The following is a 20,095-nucleotide window of genomic DNA, read 5'->3' as shown; positions in this document are numbered from 1 at the left end:
TTCATATTCATTAGATTGGAAAATACTGAGAAATATAGAATCACCCAGTGTTAGCAAAAATCTAGGGAAATGAAAATCTGTATACATTGCTGGAAATGCACACAATCACTATTGACAGCAATCTGGTACAACCTAACCAAGTTGAAGAATCACATACCCACTTCAGGTGGCCGGTGTACATAAACTCTTGTGCATTCCTTGTATAAGGCTGCTCATCACAGCCTTGTTCGTAACACACAAAGAGTGGAAAGACTTCAATCATTTCTCACTATCATGCAATGGCACATCATATACCAATTAAACAATCATTTTATACATGCATACTTTTCAAAAACGATACTGAGTGAAATAAACCAGGCTGCAAAAGGCTGCATGCAGGAATGGTGTCATGTGTATAAAATGTTCAAACACACAATACTATACATTAATTATGAACACATATATACATATAAAGGATAAGATACGCATGGGAATGAGGCATATCAATTTCTGAGAGAAAAGGACTGGGGAAAGCTTAACCATATCTGTCATATTAAAATTTTTTTAAATAAGAAACCTGAAGCAAATATGGTAAAATGTTAAATGTATTAAATTTGGGTGATGAATGAACAGGTTTTTATTATATCAATTTTTTTCTTTTGCTTGAAATATACTTAAAATTTTAAAGATACTATTAAATAGTTCATGTACATTATATACTATTTGATATAGCAATTCCATTTCTAGAAATTTATCCTGAAGTTATACAAATAGGGATAGACAAATAAAAAAAATAAAATAAAATAAAAAATAAAAATTGAAAAAAAGAAAACTCAACATTCAAAAAATGAGAAAAAAAAAACAAATAGGGATAGATACTTAGACATGGCTTTTTAAAAAATAATTTTATTTATTATTTTTGGCTGTGCTGGGTCTTCATTGCTACGAGGGCTCTTCTCTAGTTGCAGTGCATGGGCTCCTCATTGTGGTGGCATCTGTTGTTGTAGAGTACAGGCTCTAGGGCGCTCAGGCTTCAGGAGTTGTGGCACGTGGGCTCAAAGAGTTGCGGTTCCCAGGCTCTAGAGCACAGGTTCAGTAGTTGTGGCACACAGTCTTAGTTGCTCCAAGACATGTGGGATCTTCCCGAACCAGGGATTGAACCCATGTCTCCTGCAAATTCTTTACCACTGAGCCACGGGGGGAAGCCCCAACATAGCTTTGAACAGCAAAATAAAAGAAATAACCCAAACGTCCACTGTCAGGAGATTAAATAAACACTGATTCATCCATACAATGGAATTCTCTATGGAGCATTAAACATTACAAAGTAGCTCTATCTGTGTCCCTGGAAGATACCCACATAATATTATTAGTCAAGTGTTAGTTGCTCAGTTGTGTCCGACTCTTTGCGATCCCCTGCCAGACTCTTCTGTCCATGGGATTCTGCAGGCAAGAATACTGGAGTGGCTTGCCACTTCCTTCTCCAATTATTAGTCAAAGAAGGAAGCAAATAACAATGCTATGTTTATATTTTGAAAAAGTATATTAGAACATGTAAGAAAAAAGATCCAAAAGGATATATACCAAAAAATCAAATTATGCTATCTCTGGTAAAGGGATGATATGTGATTTTTACTTTCTTCCTAATATTTTTTTGTTACGTAAAATATTCTGCAATGAAGATGCATTTCTTTTATTATTTTAAAAAATCAATAAAGTTAATTAATTTTGCACAAAAGAATAGAAAAAGGAAGAAGGAGATGGGTCTGTCAACAGGAGGGGGATTTTACCTGGAATAATTCAAGAGGCTAGGAGAAAAAGAAGGAGATATTGAAGACAGAAGTGTAACAAAAGCTCTACAAAAAAAAAGGGTTGAGAGAGCAGGGCTCAGATGTTTTCATCCAGGGTAAGAATCTTCAGTAAGAAGAGGAAGAAGGTAAGAGGAAGGTGGGCAGCTGGGGATAGCTCTTTGTAACTGAAGGGCAGAGAGTGTGTGTCAAAGAAAACTAACAGTTCCCAAATTCTACACAAAATGTTGATAATTATTCATTCTCTATTTCACAGTTTCTGAATCTGGTATGGAGACTAGCTTCTTTTGGTGTAGCTCAATTAATGGAAAGAAGATTCTTGGCTAAGCTTCCTGGGTATAAAGTCCATCATAAGAACAGATCCCTGGGGACTTGCCTGGTGGTCCAGTGGCTAAGACTCTGTGCTCCTAATGCAGGGGCCTGGGTTCAATTCCTGGTCAGGGAACTAGATCCCACATACAACAACCAAGACACAGCAAAACCAAGTAAATAATTAAAAAAAAAAAAAAAAAACAGATCCCTGAAGAGTGGGGTTTTCAGCCCAAACTATCTTTCCTTTATTCAACTCACCCCACACTCCCACCCCTCATACCCCCTCAGCTTTAAGGACATACCAGTCATGACTGAATTATCTGTGATGAGGAAGTTGACTGAGGCAACAAAAGCAATGGCTTCACAGTGGCCTGACCTTGGTCTTGTCTGCACAACCAGCAATTCTGTTTCTCTAAAATTAGTGAGAAAGGCAAGGGAGACTCAAGGAACAGAACGAGAAAAGCGGGCTGGTGGGCAAGGTGGTAATCACAAGCCAGTCTTGCATATAGGCAAACGCGAAACATCTACACCCTAAATCGACCAAAATGGTACTGGCCACATAGCATCTACGAACCGACACAGACGTTCTCTTGGCATGTGTATCTTCCTTCTGGGTGCAGTACCTCCGTCACATAAGCCCCCAGCGGGTCAAGTCGCTGTTAAGAAAGCACGGCGTGGCAAAGTACAACCTCTGAGACTCCAGGAGTATACAGTGAAACGAAGCCACCCTTGGTGCTGTCACACACTGTGGGTTTCATCCAAGGAGTCAGCTGCCTGCATTTCCACAGCAGTCAAGCTTTCCACCCAGTCCCCAAATCTTGAATTTGGGCTATGCCAATGAAAAACCATCATCAGCATTTCTTTCCATTAAGAACTGACTGTATACAACTACACCAATCAGAATGGCTATCGTTTAAAAGTCTACAAATTAAAATGCTGGAAAGGATGTGGAGGAAAGGAAATCCTCTTACACTATTGGTGAGAATGTAAATTAGTGCAGCCACTATGGAGAACAGTATAGAGGTTCCTTAAAAAACTAAAAAGAGAGTTGCCATATGATCCAACAATCCCACTCCTGGGCATATATTCAGAGAAAACTATAATTCAAAAAGATACACGCACCCCAATGTTCACAGCAGCACTATTTACAATAGGTAAGAAGGACTGATGTTGAAGCTGAATACTCCAATACTTAGGTCACCTGATGCGAAGAGCCGACTCATTTGAAAAGACCCTGATGCTGGGAAAGCTTGAAGGCGAGAGGAGAAGGCAACGACAGAGGATGAGATGGTTGGATGGCATCACTGACTCAATGGACATGAGTTTGAGTAATCTCCAGGAGTTGGTGATGGACAGGGAGGCCTAGTGCGCTGCAGTCCATGGGGTCGCAAAGAGTTGGACATGACTGAGCAACAGAACTGAACTGAACTGAAGACATAGAAGCAACCTAAGTGTCCATCAACAGACAAATGGATAAAGAAGATGTGGAATATATATACACACACACACATAATTATTATTATAATGGAATATTACTCAGTCATAAAAAAGAATGAAATAATGCCATTTGTTGCAATATGGATGAATCTAGAGATAATCATACTAAGTGAAGTAAGTCAGACAGAGTAAAACAAATACCGTGTGATGTCACTGACATGTGGAATCTAAAACACAGCACAAACCAACACACCTACAAAACAGAACAAGCTCATAGATATATAGAGAACAGGCTTGTGTTTGCCAAGGAGCATGAGAAGTTGGGGAGGGAAGGATCAAGAGTTGGGAACAGCAGAGGCAAACTATTATACACAGGATGGATAAACAAGGTTCTACTGTATAGTACAGGGAACTACATTCAACATCCTATAATAAACCACAATGGAAAATAATACAAAAAAGTCTATATAATATATAAAGTCTGAATCACTCTGAACCACTTTTCAATATGTATATACTCAATGACTTTTCTGAACACCAGAAACTAACACAACATTGTAAATCAATTATACTTCAATAAAAATAAATATATAAATAAATCATTGATGGTGATCATAGCTCTTTTTCCTGGTTTCTAGGATCACTGCTGCAAAGAAGAAAAGATACACAAGGATAAAAGAACCCACATGCAAAATCTTCTGTGGTTCAATTTCCCCTCTCTCTACCGCTGACCAACAAGGATGACACAGAACAAGGGGTACTTCCTGCATGTTGAAGGCAGTCATCCGTCTGCCCTGTTGTTGTTTCTCAGCTTCTGCAAAAGTCACCCACTCCCAACTAGAATCTCTCCCTGGTCATGATAACCCCATGATTTGTTGTGATGTGAGCTTCATTCCACAAATGCCCAGGACTGGTATTATCTAAAAGTGATGACAATCATTTCCAGATCAGCAATAGTCACAGAGATAAAGCAAAGGACAAGCCCCTGTCTAGCATTTATGACTCAGGAGATGAGGAGAGAAGGGAAAAAGACAATGGGCTTGTTCACCTGATCTCTTAAGACTTTGAGTCAGCCTCTCATTTGTAAATAGAGGAAAAGCCCAAGACCTGGTACTTCAGAGGGAATTAAACATTTGGTCAGTCCCATTCCCTCCCGGGGCTATTATAATATTTTAATACAGGAAAGAGCATAAGTTGCATGGCTCTGTCTTATAGGAAGTCAACCCTTGCATCTGTTTTCCAAACACCACACATCTGCTTCCATTTGGAAGTAAGTCAAGAATATAGAAGTCAGGGGATTGAATTGATTCCTGTCCAACTCTTAGAAACTCTTAAAAAGTGATATTTAAAGACCATCTAAGGGGGTGTGATGAATAGCCACGCCCCTGGGTATTTTAGGCTCCACGTTTCTGTCAGATCGCTGGAAAGCTACATACATACATGATTAGCTCAGCTCCTTATAGGGTGGTTTTCACAAAATACATTTGTATTTTATCAGCAGTCACTATATGAGAATTATTGGAAATTGAAATCACATAAGCATTTATTACACAAACAGTAAAAAAAAAGAAAAAAAATAGCCTGTGGTTGTAAAAACAAGGAAAAAAAATAAAAACACATCTCTCAATTTAAAAATGGTAAAGATCATTATCTTTCATATCATTCAGCATCTCCAACAAATATATCCACATAAAAAATTTCACTATAAATTTAAAAAAAAAATTCACTAAAATATAAGACTTTGTCTGCCTTGAGAGACATGGCATCTTTCCTCTTACTTTACGGTAAGATGTCAAAAGGTCAGTTTCCCAGGCTGCCAAAGAACGAGGAGTCAGTGCAAGGCCATTCATAGCAACGATCTTAATTAACAAGATTAGGACACTCAAGATTAGGATGCTCTTCTTTTCTTTGATGTTGATGATCTGTTTCCACGTTATAGAAACCTCCCTTCATCCATCATCCACTGTGTGCCAAGCACCATCCCCAAGTGTTAACTATGTTAATTAATTCAAGGCACCAAAACAATCCTAGGAGGTAAATGTTACCAATTCTGTTTCACCAACAAGAAAACTACAGCCCAGGGTCATACAGCTAGTAAAAGGAAAACCCAGAATTCAGACTAGGTCTAACTAAAGTTCCTGTTCCTCCCACTACCTCATGGAAAGTGCAGTCAAGTGCTGTTTTTATTATGTCTTCTGTAGCTAGCCACCTCAATTCCTCTTGTGAAAGACAGAATATGAAACTGATGAAAGAAAGTACATAAAAATATTTTATAGGCTGTAAGTTATTATTCAAATGTAAATAACTATCCTTATCCTCCAGGAGAAGATGTAGAAAGCCGGGCTGACATCTCTGCTGACACGCACACACACACACACGCATGCACACAAGTAGTCAGCAGGAAGTGAACTCCAAGAACAGTCCAACAAGAAAACTTTTCTCTCAATTATTAAAACTCATTAAGCCATGAAACCATGTGGTCCAATTACTCCTTTAAACATAGGTGTTTGGCAAGATAGTGAGAAGTCATCCCACTTTTAGCCTCCCCTGGGCACAGACTCAGCTTGTTTTGGAATTAAGGAGACGCTGGTATTAAGTCAGCTAGGCCTTCTTTTCTTCCAACTCCTCCCAAACTTCTCTCCTGTGATGACCTTCCTAAAAGCACAATTTCAAGATACATTATGTTTGCCAGGAGGAATCATGGTGTTGAGTTTTCATTTCTGACTCCTCCGCAAATCCATGACTCTTTTTTATTTTTAAGCCTTTATTGAGTTTGTTACAATACTGCTTCTGTTTTATGTTTTGGATTTTTGGCCACAAGGCTCTCCGACCAGGGATCGAACCCACACCCCTGCACTGGAAGGTGAAGTATTAACCACTGTACTGCCAGGGAGGTCCCCACAAGTCCATGACTTTAGCTCAAAGTTCTTCAAAACTCTGAAACTCACAATACGGTTCTTTTCTATAACCTAGATGGCCATGACCTAGGGGAGATACATGTGCTCTCCCTGGTATATCAGAGACAAAGTTCAGAATAGCCAAGGCCAGAAAAAAAGGACCCCCCACCTCTATTCCTCAGGCATGAATGGCTTTCTAGAAGTTTAAGAGGCTGGTGGTCACCAGCAGCATGAAAACACGCCCCCTCTACCTGCCCCCACCCAAATTCTATGAGCAAAATTTAACGGACGGCATCACCGACTCGATGGACATGAGTTTGAGCAAGCTCTGGGAGTTGGTGATGGACAGGGAATCCTGGCGTGCTGCAGTCCATGGTGTTGCAAAGAGTCCGACATGACTGAGCAACTGCACTGAACTGAAAGCACGCAACACAAATCTTTACAAAGACTAGCTAAGTAAGACTCAGTCAAAAGGCACCAAGGGCTACTACACAAAGGGACCTGTTAGGGATAAACCAGTGAGCAGGGACTCAGTGGACAATCGCCCTAATATCAGCACTGCTGCGGTGATCAAGAGTGTCTCCTCTGGAGGGCTCCTGCTTCAACCCCCACCCACATATCACAGTTCTTTTCCTGTTCATTATTAATTCCCCACCCCATTAGTTTCCTTACACCTCCACCAGTGGACAGCAATGTCTACTAGAGCAGCAGTCCCCAAGCTCTTTGTCAAGAGGGATGGAGCATGGTTCAGGCAGTAATGTGAGCGATGGGGAGCAGCAGATGAAGCTTTGCCCGCTGGCCAGCCGCTCACCACCAGCTGTACAGCCCAGTTCCTAACAGGCTGTGGACCGGGACCGGTCCGCAGCCCTGGGGACTGGGGACCCCTGTACTAGAGCACACAGACTTAAAAGCTGTTTAAAATGAGGTTTTGCATTTTTTTCACTTTGCCTTCTGCTAACTGTGCCTCCAATCTGCTCTATAGACTGCTGTTCTGCTAACAACTATCCCATAACCTCCAACTCTTCATAGATCTATGCACCATCTCCTGCCCTAACAAAGACTAGGCTCTCCCTAACGGCCCTTTCTTCACCCTGGCAACATCAATACTGATGTGGATGGAGCCACTCAAAACCCCTGTCTCATGATCAACCCCCTGACTTTGATTTTACTTTTATTACCCACGCCTACGGACAAATCTCGGACCTTGGCATCGTCTGAGACAGTGCATCTCAATCTTGTCCTCCAACATCCTATTCCCTGACCACGATTTCCCTTCCTGCCTAATCTCTTGGTCTTTCTACTATTCAACAACTGCTCTTTGACGTTGGTCAGGTCTCTCTTCTCTTGAGCCCTCCTCCTGTTTCCTAGTTTACCCTTCTGTCCTTCCAGGCAAGAATCCATGATCCATCACACCCTCAAACTCTGACCCCAGTCTCCTTTCACTGCACAGTTGTCCCTTGGTGTGAGAGAGGGACCCACCACAGATACAAAATCCACAGATGTTCAAGTCTCTCATGTGGCCGATGTAGTACTTACATATAACCTATGCATACCCTCCCATGTCCTTTAAATCATCTCTAGATTACTTACAATACCCCAGTACTATGTTAATGATGTGTAAATAATTGTAAATACTATGTGAATGCTATGTAAACAGTTGCCTGTGTGTGGCAAGTTCAAGTTTTGCTTTTTGAAACTTTCTGGAATTTTTTTCCTAATATTTTCCATCTGTGGTTGAATGAATCCATGGATGCAGAACCCATGGATACAAAGGACCGAGTTTAAAGCCTAATTCTGGATCAATTCAATCATCAGTATTCCTTGATCTTTTGTGAAGGCAACTAAAAACTGCTGGCCAGAAATCAATACAGCTAAACATGTCTGAAAGGTCTCTTGAGACAGCTATATTCTGAAGTGTTTATGGATGAAACGGTATAATGCTTGGAAATCACTTGCAAAAATCCACAGGAGAAAAAGGAAGGGTAGTGGACAAGGACAGAGGAAAAAGAAGTAAACCCAAGTGCTGATAACAGCTGAAGATGGATGATGGATACATGGGTGTTTGTCTTCCATTTTCTCCACTTTTGGGTATGTTTGGCATTTTCTATAATAAAAAGTTCAAAAAATAAAACCACTTAAGTTGAAGATTGATGGGGAGTAGTGCCAAAGGTCACCCACAGATTATCTGCTAGTTATAAAATAAAAGCTATAATTTTACAATGGAGAAATTTGGCTGCCCCTACCTTAAGCGGTGACCAAATTTAGCATCAATAATAGTGAGGAAACCAGACATTATATGCCTCTGATTTGCTTCATCATTTATAGCTTTTTCCCCCAAAATGCTTACCCTAAATCTAACCAAACCTCTATATCTAATTTACATTTTACAGAAAATACAGGCGAAAGAGGAAGAATCTAAATTATACTCCAAAGAAACAATGAGACAACTCCACAAAGTGGCAAAAAAAATTCATGTTAAAAATACTTAAGAAAAAGGAATACCTAAAACTGAACTCATTTCCCACTCTACCTCTAATAAAACACTTCCCCCTCCTGTACTTTTTTCCACAATGCCACCCACTTCTACACGTCATCCTTGACTTTACATTCTCCTTCTTACTCTAGTTCAATCTATCACCAAGTCCTGCAGATTCTATCTCCTTAATGTCTTATATTCACTTCCTCTATTCCCCCACCATTCTCTGACTCAGATTTTACTATTGATTGTTTGACTCACTGTAATAATTTCCTAAAATCCATCTCCCTGCTCCCAGCTTTACTTTCTTCAAATCTACTTTCTATGATTCAACTAAAGTGACCTTGCTAAAATGCAAATTTAGCAGCTATATTGCTCTAGTGCTCAAATTCTTTTAGCAGCTCCACTGTTCACAGCAGTGCTTCCCAAAATGTGGTAAGGAACTGCATGGCAGGAACTCAACATCATATTATGCAGAATTAAATGGCATGAAATCACAAGGTGATCGAGTCATTCACTCTGTAAGTCTTTCAGACCTCACTAGATCAAGAAACAAGTCTCCACTTGCTTCCTTAACAGCAGGGGGTGGGGGGGGTGGAGAGAGGAGACATTCACAGCCAGCAGTATCTGGCAAAATTTTTTCAATATTGTTTTTTGCTTCCATGTATTTACTTTAAAACTTATCTGCTGTGCATGGCACGTTATATTGATTTTCCACTTTACAAAAGTGAGATAACTTTTCCTCTTAAAATAAATTTAAGTTTGAAAGTTAGCTGACTTAAATATGTAAATAATAGTTTGGAGAGGCCATGATAATATTGTGAAGATGGTAAGCAATGAATTAAGTCTGGGGAAAACTGCCCCACAGCATAAAATTCAAATTAATCTGTATGACTGTGGTGACTTCAAAAGAAGCTAACCAGTTGTTGCTATTCTCTCCTTGAACCAGAAGGGCCTCTGTAACTACCTCAAGGAACAGAATGGGCCCACGTGAAGGTACTGATCTTCCAAGACTAGCTTGGATGGGGCCAGTGACCCCTACCAGTCTCTCAGGGCACTGGCTTCCCAGTCCTGAGCTACCGCGCTGGAGGGACCACAGGGAGCAGGAATGGATATGGGGTGGTAGGAGCCAGAGAGCTGAGTGGCCCCAGCCGTTTGAGTTCTCCCCTCTCAGACACCACACATAGGAGTGACTGAGTCTTCTGGATAAGTCCAGCCCAACCACCTTCTGAAAAAAAATTACATGAGAAGACCCCAAGCAAGACCTTTAAAAACAAGAGAGAGAATAATAAAATTATTGCTTAAACATTCACAATGTTTTGGGGTGATCTGGTACACAGAAAAATGGTAGATCGAGCCTTCCAAGAGCTATTCCCCGAGGCCTGTCTCCATAGTCTCATCTTTTCCGTTCAGTACTTTATGTCTCTATAGTCTCATCTTCTCCTTTCTGTACGTTAACTATATCCAGCCATTCCCTTCTGGCCCGGAGAGTTTCTGCTGAAAGATCAGCTGTTAATCATGTGGGGTTTCCTTTGTATGTTACTTGTTGCTTTTCTTTTGCTGCTTTTAATATTCTTTCTTTGTGTTCAATCTTTGCTAGTCTGACTAGTATGTGTCTTGGCATGTTTCTGCTTAGGTTTATCCCTGTATGGGACTCTCTGCACTTCTTGGACTTGATTGACTATTTCCCTTCCCATGTTGGGGAAGTTTTCGACTATAATCACCTCAAAAATCTTCTCAGATCCTTTCTTTTTCTCTTCTTCTTCTGGGACCCCTAAAATTCAAATGTTGGTATGTTTAATATTGTCCCAGAGGTCTCTAAGACTATCCTTAATTCTTTTCCCTTTATTCTGCTCTTCAGCAGTTATTTCCACCATTCTATCTTCTAGCTCACTTATCCATTCTTTTGCCCTCTAGGCTCATCCTAACACTGCTCACTCTCCTTACTGTGTATAGAAAAATGACCAATTAATAGCTTTATGCACATAGACTTTGCATACACTGCTTCACTCTTCTGTCTTTGCACATGCTAACCCTTTACCTGCAATGCCCCTCCTTGACTTGGCCATTTAAATAATAATGACTCATAGTGTCAAAAAGCAACAAACTTTAAAAAAAAAAGTATATTCATACTTCAAAATGTGAACCTTTGTGAAACTTTACCTGTATATTCCTCACTGTCTTCCCACCAGTGACTGAATTAATCCTTTCTTCCCAGAGCCACTTGGATGGTGGCGTAAATCTCACTGTAGTGTACAGACCTTGTATATGTCTTATTCAGTAAACTATTAAGTTTCTTAGGGGTAGGGAGTGTAAGTCTGTGTGCAGCTGGTCCTACAGGGCCTAAGGAGTGTTTGCTGGTCTGAAGTAGTTTATCCTTCTGCTTCCTTATTAGTCTACTTCACTAAAAACATTTCCATCTAAGCTTCTGGCTGACCAGAGCAGAGATGATGCCGGGTCACTGCTTCTCTCGCTCTCTCACACTCTAACTTCCAGTCCCAGGATTTTCCTTTGAATAAGGCTTTCTTTCCTGGGTTCACAACTCTGAGGGGCAGCAAACCTAAACTGCTAAAAGTTGACTTTTAAAACATAATTGGGGGGGAACTACTAGTTGAGTATCTGGGACATAAGTTCATTGAGGAATAAACATTATTCCTCTTCCTTCTTTCACTTCAAAAATCTTCCTTAATCTGTCTTCTAAGCAGCCAAGTTTCTTCACACTTCTTCCTATAGCTTCCCTCCAGCAGTCACATGGTTCCTGGGTCTCAACATGCCTTCTGACTTTGGCCCTGAATCTCCTCAGTACCAACATGCACTGCTTTAACTGGCAATTGCCTCCTGGCCCCCACCTCAGCCAGGCTAAGCTCATCACACCAGCTATAATTTAAGAGAGAGGCTTTCACGTCACACCACCTTGGTCTATCATGTCAAATTCAAATACATATAGGATTCACAGTCCAGTTTTCAGAAGTGGAGTGAGGCAATTATTTCAAAACATAATGAAAAGGAATCTGGATGTTTTATATAGGGATAATAGAAAAGAAACAAACAGGATTGAGAATCAGAAGTGCTTCGTCCCTCAGTCATATCAGACTCTTTGCGACCTTATGGACTGTAACCCACCAGGCTCCTCTAGTCCATGGGGATTCTCCAGGCAAGAATACTGGAGTGGGTTGTCATACCTTCCTCCAGGGGATCTTCCCAACCCAGGGATCAAACCCAGGTCTCCCGCATTGCAGGCGGATTCTTTACCACCTGAGTCACCAGGGAATCAGAAGACCTGGGTACAATTTCTTGATCTGAGTCTCCCACTAAAGGCTTTTTTTTGGTAAACTGAATCAGAAATGTTCCTCTATAAATGTTGCAGAAAAACATTTTCAATGGCTATGGTACATAACAAATAAGAAATACAAGATTTGAATATAGGTAGCCCCACTCACTAAACACACTAAAGTGAACAGAAATCTACAAAAATAATAGGAAAAAATTTATTTTAGGTTTTTATTAATAAAATTCCTATTATACCTTACTACAAACCTAATTACAATCTAAATGTAAAAGCTAGAACCATAAAAACACTAGAAAAAAAATGAATGAATTATTTTTATAATTTTAATGAGTGAAGAAAAATTTTCGAAGCATGACACAAAATTCAACTCAAAACCCATGAAGTGGGGGGAAAAGTCATGAAGGAAAAGATCATACATTGACCTACATAAAAATTTAAAACATGTGAAAGACAAATAATTAGCACAAAGTCAAAAATTAAAATAAAACAAACTGAGGGTGAAAAATATCAGCAATACAAATGGCAAGTAGTTCTAATGTAATATGTATATAAAAGTTCTTAGAAAAGAAAAAAAAAGTTCTTAGAAATCTAAAAAGAAAAAATAATGACCAAACACAAAAGTGAACCAAGTATTTGAAGAGAAAATTTACATAAGAATAAGCACCACTGCCAGTGAGCATAAAAGGTGTTCAATTTCACTAAAAATTAAAGAAACCCTAAATAAAGCAACAATAAGAAATCCCTTTTCAAAAAAAAAAAAAAGAAATCCCTTTTCACCTATCAGATTGGCAAAGATTGAAACACCCTACAACACCCACTTGGCAAAGGAATGGTGAAAACAGGCATCACGATATACTTTTGATGAGAACTAAACTGATGCAACTTGTCTGGAAAGCAGTTTGGCAATACGTATTAACAGTGTAAACGAGCATAGCCTTTGATCAGTGAATCTTCCCTTCCAGGAATTTTGCCTAAGGTAATACAAATTCTAGACCACTTGGGCAAAGTCAGCTATATTCAGCTGTTTATTGCAGCACTGTTTATAACAGGAAAACCTGGAAATAACTTAAATGTCCATCAATAGAGGTTTGGTTAAATAAATGATGATACATCCACCTGAAGAAACACAGCACTGCTATTAAAATTAATGTACAGACATGGGAAAAAAATAGCCTAGGTAAATTATCAAGAGAGGAAATTTCAACCATTTTTATAGGGTTAAAATACATATAACATTTGCCATTATAAGCATTTTTGAAGTTTAAAATTCAGTGGTATTAATTAAACCACAGCGTTGTGCAACCATCACCACTATTTCCAAAACTCTTTCAAAACTCTCCCAAGCAGAACCACTGTACCCACTAAGCAACACTTCCCAATTCTCCCCTCTTCCGAGGCTCCTAGTAACCTCCAGTCTGCTTTTGGTCTCTATTAATTTGCCTATTATAGGTATTTTATATATGCAGAATCATACAATATCTGCCCTATTATATCTTGATTTATTTCACCTAGCACAATGTTTTAAAGGTTCATCCATGTTGTAGCATGTATCAGAATTCCATCCCTTTCATGGCTGATTCCACTGTATATCCATACATACACCACATTTTATTCATTCATTCATGTGTGGATGAACACAGTTGTTTCCACCTTTGAGGCAGTGAATAATGCTGATACGAACACTGGCAAAAAGTACCTGAGTTTCTGTTTTCACTTCTGTTGGGTTTATACCTGGCAGTGGAATTGCTAGGTCATTAGGCAAGTTTTTGCTTTTTGAGGAACCAAAAGAATTCAGTCCCTTGACAACTACACCATTTACATTCTCGCCAGTAATATATAAGGGTTCTAACTTTCTCCACACTGTCATCAATGCTTTTTATTTTTATTACAGCATCATCATTTTTTGAAAGATGAAATAAGTGTATATGCAAACGTAGAAAAAATTCATTGTTACTCAATTGTTAACAATGATTATATTTTTTGATGCATGGGTTTAAAGGATGGGTTCCTATTCAGATTTATATATTTTTCTGTTTTGTAAATGTTTTTAGAACAAATGTATTACTTTTGCTACCAAAAAAAAGGAGGGGGGAACAAACAAATCTTAAACAAAAATTAGGCTGAGAGAGAGTTTCATGCATGCTTGCTAACCTGAAATTGTAACACTTCACAGTCCTTGTCTTGTATAGACAGCAATGCCCTGAATCAGCAGCAGTGGAGATCTGAGTCCAGTCCTCACCCGGCCACCTCGGGCGCTGTTTCCTCACTTCTACCCTATTGCACCTGGGACTGGATTAGAGTTCCCAATCAGTATGCCAAGGATGGGCTACAGCTCCGCAGACCTCTTCAAGCCCCCGGGGCAGCACCAGGGCTCAGGGCTACCAGCAGCCTTCTTCTATCCCAGCATGTCTTACAAAAATCATCATCTTCCATGTATACAGCGATATGATAAAGGTTGGGCAGAAGTAAATCAGGTAATCTTTAAACATCCCTTCCCACACCGAAACAGAATCCTGGAATAACGAGGGAAGCTAAAGAAAGAAGAGTCCTGGGAAAATCCAAGAGTCACTGACCATGAAGGAGAGATGAAGATCCTCCCTCCAGGAGAGAGGCAAGCACAGACAAGGAATCAAGGGGAACAGAACTCCACAGAAGAGAAGGCAGCTTGTGTTTATTTACTAAGTCGAGTGTCTCACCTGGAGCCGCAGGCCCTGGAAGAAATAGCAAGGGGCAATGCCTGGAACCATGTGGCTCTGGGAGAAGCATTCCAAAGTCACCTGCCTGGGTGGCAGACAAGCAGAAAACCTGACCTCTGTGGGAAGAGGTACAGAGGCCTGGCTGAGTGAAAGCCACGTGAAATCCTCCCGTCCAGGTGTTCTCAGCCTATCAGCTGCCAACTGTGGACTTTGCCCTTGAAATTCAACTCCTGGGCTAAAGAGATAATCTCCCAGGCATGTCCTGTGTAAACTCGGCTAATCAACAGAACACGGGCAATGCAGGGCCTGCCCGCAGTCCCTGAAAACAGTCCTGCCAGCCAGTAGGCTGTGCTGAAGGGCAGGGGAGACTTTATCCTGGCATAAAGGTCACCTGTCCGAAAAGAATCCTGTGCCCGAGAAGGGCATTTTCCAAAAATCAGTCAACAGCTGTTTACAGAAGAGCTGGAAACCTCATGCGGAGGTGACAGGGATATTGCAAGAATTGAGGGACTGAGGGCAGGAACCTTGACCAGGCTTTGTTGATGTTGTGGGGTTAGCGACCCAGGAGACTGCAAAGCATAGACATGAAATTCCAAGTAAATGAAGGAAGTAGAAGTGTGGAAGTGTCAGCCACTCAGTCATGTCTAACTCTTTGCGACCCCCATGGACTGTAGCCCACCCCAGGCTCCTCTGCCCATGGAATTCTCCAGGCACGTATACTGGAGTGGGTAGCCATTCACTTCTTCAGGGGATCTTCCTGATCCAGGGCTTGAACCCAGCTCGTCTGAGCCACCAGGGAAGCCCAAGTTTAGAAAGAAAGGCACACGTATTTAGATCTGGCCCTCTCGCCCACATCAGACTCTCAGCTGCTGAGCCTGGGAAGCAATGCTTCCCAAGCAGTGGCGGCAGTAGCAATTTATAAACCTGTTAAAAATGCAAATTCTCAGGCCCCACGTCAGACCTACTGAAATGGAAACAAGCTTCCCAGGTGAGTTTGGGAGCAGCTCAAGTCTGAAAACCACTGCTTAAGGCCCTAGAGCACTCTGTCATCTGGAGATCAGACCCTCCCTCCCCACCATCCAGACTTCCCTTATAGTCTCCTTTAAATGAATTTTGAGGGACTAGAATATTACCTGTCTGTGCTGTGCTCAGTCGTGTCCGACTCTTTGCGGCCCATGGACTGTAGCCCACCAGGCTCTCCAGTTACACCCAGTAAGACAGACATGTTTCTTCCCCCTCTAATTCTACCTTCCATGTGGTCTCACAGGTTTCTTTGCATGCCTGTGTGCATGCATGTGTGCTAAGTCACTTCAGTCATGTCCGACTCTTTGTGACCCTATGGACTGTAGCCCACCGGTCTCCTCTGTCCATGAGATTCTCCACGCAAGAATACTGGAGTGGGTTGCCATGCCCTCCTCCAGGGTATCTTCCCAACCCAGGGATCGAACCCACATCTCTGACATCTCCTGTATTAGCAGGTGGGTTCTTTACCACTCTATTAGCGCCACGTGGGAAGCCCACAGGTTTCTTTTTTACCAACTAAATCCAGGTATGTTCCTTTCCTGCTTTCAGAACAATTTCCAGAGGGTTCAAGCACTTCAAGTTCTGACCTCAACCAAGCTCTTTTCCTTCATCCACTAGTTCATCTGTGTGTCCCGGCTCATGGTGGTGACCATCTAATGCAGGCTCAGTGAAGAGGTACTGGAGATAAAAGCACCCTCTCAAGGAGTCTTTCCTAATCACAGAGCTTATCCTTCAGAAGCCAAATAGTTACTAAAACAGACAGTGGTAGGGCAAACAGAAAAGTAGAGTCCCATTACTTACCAAAGAAATTCCTCTGTGTGTCAGGGATCTATGTTAAACCTGAAATTCAATCTTACCCTCTCTGCCCTTCAGAGACCGTTCCATCTAGCCGGCGGACCAAGGCTGAACATAGATCTCATGAACACCAAGGACTGGAAGTTTATCAACACCCTGTACATTTTCATTTTAGAATCCTCACCCCTGATTTACAGAATCCAAACAGGATCAGTCCCACAAAAAAGAAGTATCTATCAACAGAAACTAGTCAATGTTCAATTTTCAGCGAGTGAAAGTTATGGCCCAATAAATTTCTTGCCTCAAACATTGCCAACAAACTTGAAGACTCCAAAAGAGACCTGTGGACTACAAAATCAGAATTTACTTACAAATGCTCATTTACTGACATATTACTTAAATCTTCCAAAAACAAATTCCATCTTCTTACTACAAAATGAGAGGGAATCATAATATAACATGTAATTAACTGCTTGTCTCCACAAGTAGTTAATGAGTTTAATGAGAAAGATTATCACTCCTCCTACCCAGATAAAAGAGGTGATTCAGACTGTTTCCAAGTCTTGCCACACACCCTTACCCTGCCCAATTTTTGATATGGACTGGTATTCTCAACAGTTAACCAGATACACCTTTCGGAAAAAGATGAAACCCACAAATATCTAAAATCTATCCTAATTTCCAGTGGATAGAAAGGAGGACACGACAGTAAACAACACAGAACAATTCAGGGGGAAAATGCTCGTTAACTATTTTAGATAATTAAGAGGAATGCACCGATCAGAGTAAGGGCATAGAAAGAGCACATCCTTTGGAATGGTACAGACTTAGATTTGGATTTTAAGCAAGTTAGTCAGTCTAGGTTCCTCAACTGTAGACACCAGATTATCAACAAATTCACTCACAGTTGTTGTGAGAATTTGCTAAAATGATGCTAGGGAAAATGCCTAGTAAAACACAATATGTATAAGAGAGTAAGCATGCATTCTACTAATGATGTACCACAAATCTAAAATCTACAGAAATCCTTAAAACATATTGCTTGATCCCAAGAACCATGCAGAACTAAGTTGTGTTTATTCAACTTCCTTCAGTTAATTAGCTACGTGCCAATCCCCACTCCAGACCCTTCTCTTCCCCCGCCTTTTTTTTTTTCTTGATTCTTTTTAAATTCAATCTTCCTCTCAGCCAATCATCCCTCTCAAATTTTGACAGTTTAGCCCTAGTTGTGCCACAGACCTAGAATATGGACGCCTCATACTAGTTTTCCAAGCTCCTTACCATGGCCAAAAGGCTGCACTGGAACTAGCCTCCACCATCTTCTACCCCTAATCTACTTGCCCCCTATATTCTAACAATGACGACTTTCTTTCTGTTCTCTCAACAAGCCGACCTCTTTTCTACCCCCAAAGGCTTTTGCTCTGCTGTTCTCTCTTCCAGGAAGGTGAAAGAAAGTGAAGTCACTCAGTCGTGTCCGAGTCTTTGTGACCCCATGGACTGTAGCCTACCAGGTTCCTCCATTCATGGGATTCCCCAGGCAAAAATACTGGAGTGGGTTGCCATTTCCTTCTCCAGGGGATCTTCCTGACCCAGGGATCAAACCTGGGTCTCCCGCATTGCAGGCAGACGCTTTAACCTCTGAGCCACCAGGGAAGTCCAGCAAGGTACTTGCCCCAAATCTGCACATTCACAGCTTTTTCTCATCCTTGCAGCTTAAATGTCCTCTTCTCCGAGAGGCCTTCTCGAACTTTTCTGAAAATATTTCTCAAGTTCCTGTGCCTCTCTTTTACATCACCATTATTTCCTTCATAGCTCATATCACTATCTTTATCTTATTTGTGATTTGTTTGCTTATTTACTGTCTGCTCCCACCCCGCTCTACTTAAAGCTCCACCACACAAGGACTTCAATGTGTCAGTAGTTATCTCTACATCTGCAGCATAGAGAATGGTGCCTAGAACAGGGTGAAAGTGAAAGTGAAAGTCACTCAGTGGCATCTGACTCTTTGCAACCTCATGGAATAGCCCATGGAATTCTCCAGGCCAGAATTCTGGAGTGGGTAGCCATTCCCTTCTCCAGGGGATCTTCCCAACCCAGGGATCAAACCCAGGTCTCCGACATTGCCAGCGGATTCTTTACCAGCTGAGCCACAAGGGAAGCCCAAGAATACTGGAGTGAGAGCCTATCCCTTCTCCAGCAGAGCTTCCCAATCCAGGAATCGAACCAGGGTCTCCTGCATTGCAGATGGATTCTTGACCAACTGACCTATCAGGGAAGCCCAAGAAACGAAGAACAGGATGGACACTCAATAAAGATATATTGAATGAATGAATAAATAAAAAACACTTCTAAACAAGAGAGGCAGAGTTGGACACCCTCCCCACCCTCCATGGGATCTCAGGGAAAGACTGCAAATTAAAAAGAGAAAAAGCTGAGGAGAAATAAACTCTAAAGGGAACACAAACAGATAAAGCCATCCCAGCTCCCCCACTGACATTAACTGCTATCGCTGGCCAGGACGATGTCACAGGTGTTGAAATCTCCACAGCTTGCCTTCTCCCCCCACTAACTTTTCTTATCGTGGTAAAATACACACAACTCCTCAGTCTTATCCTTTAGTTTCTACAGCTTCCCAGGGCTCAACTTTTTCTAGCAGAGCTATGTAGACATCTGACCTTGGGTATTTTTCAGGTGAAAAGAAGTCTGGGTAGCATTGCATATGAAACCCACCTGGGTTTACCAAACAGATGTGGGTTTCAAGATGGGGTGGGGGGAAGCTTGTCTATTTGGATTTAATGAGGTCTAAATACAGCACAATTTTCTAGTTGTTCCTCACTGTTTTCTTTTTAACTTGGCCCCTGCCACTTCCCTTTGGGCACTTACTCAGCGTTAAGAAAACCCACAGTCCTTCTTACCACCAGCATCCTCACAGCCGGCTCTCCCAGCACAACTGAACAGTGACCCCACCCTGCGTGGCAGTGATGACTCCCACCCAAAGAGCCCGGGACCCAGAGAGGACAGTGCTGCTCAAGCCATCTCAAAAACAGCAATTTATCTGGCATTTCCATTTATGTCTGAAGCCAAAGTGGTGAATAAATCTGGAGGTGAGAGAGGAACAAAGAAAATAAACTTCAGGGCTCTCTTTCTAGATTCCAAAGTCTCGTTCTCTGAGTGAGTCAAGTCACAGACTGCAAACCAAGGTCACTGCCATTGCCAAATTCAACTCAGCTATCCCAGGTATTTTCCTTTCGCATTCAAACACCACATTTCTTGAGAGGGTCAGTCAGGGTCAGTCAGGTTCTTTCACTTCCTTTCCCTATTTGCATCCATTTGCCAAGAGACAAAATCTAGGCACACATGAATCTGACTTTCTTATTCTCAGA

At 41.3% G+C, this 20,095-nt stretch overlaps 1 protein-coding gene across 8 annotated transcripts in view; it reads right to left on the bottom strand.

Annotated features, from left to right (window-relative positions):
• Positions 1-20,095, bottom strand: part of DENND2B (DENN domain containing 2B) — a 163,708-nt gene that overhangs the window by 89,000 nt on the left and 54,613 nt on the right. The window lies entirely within an intron of this gene.

This window comes from Cervus canadensis, chromosome 11, assembly GCF_019320065.1.
Source record: "Cervus canadensis isolate Bull #8, Minnesota chromosome 11, ASM1932006v1, whole genome shotgun sequence".
Lineage (NCBI taxonomy): Eukaryota > Metazoa > Chordata > Mammalia > Artiodactyla > Cervidae > Cervus > Cervus canadensis.
This window is presented reverse-complemented; position numbering and strand designations above follow the sequence as displayed.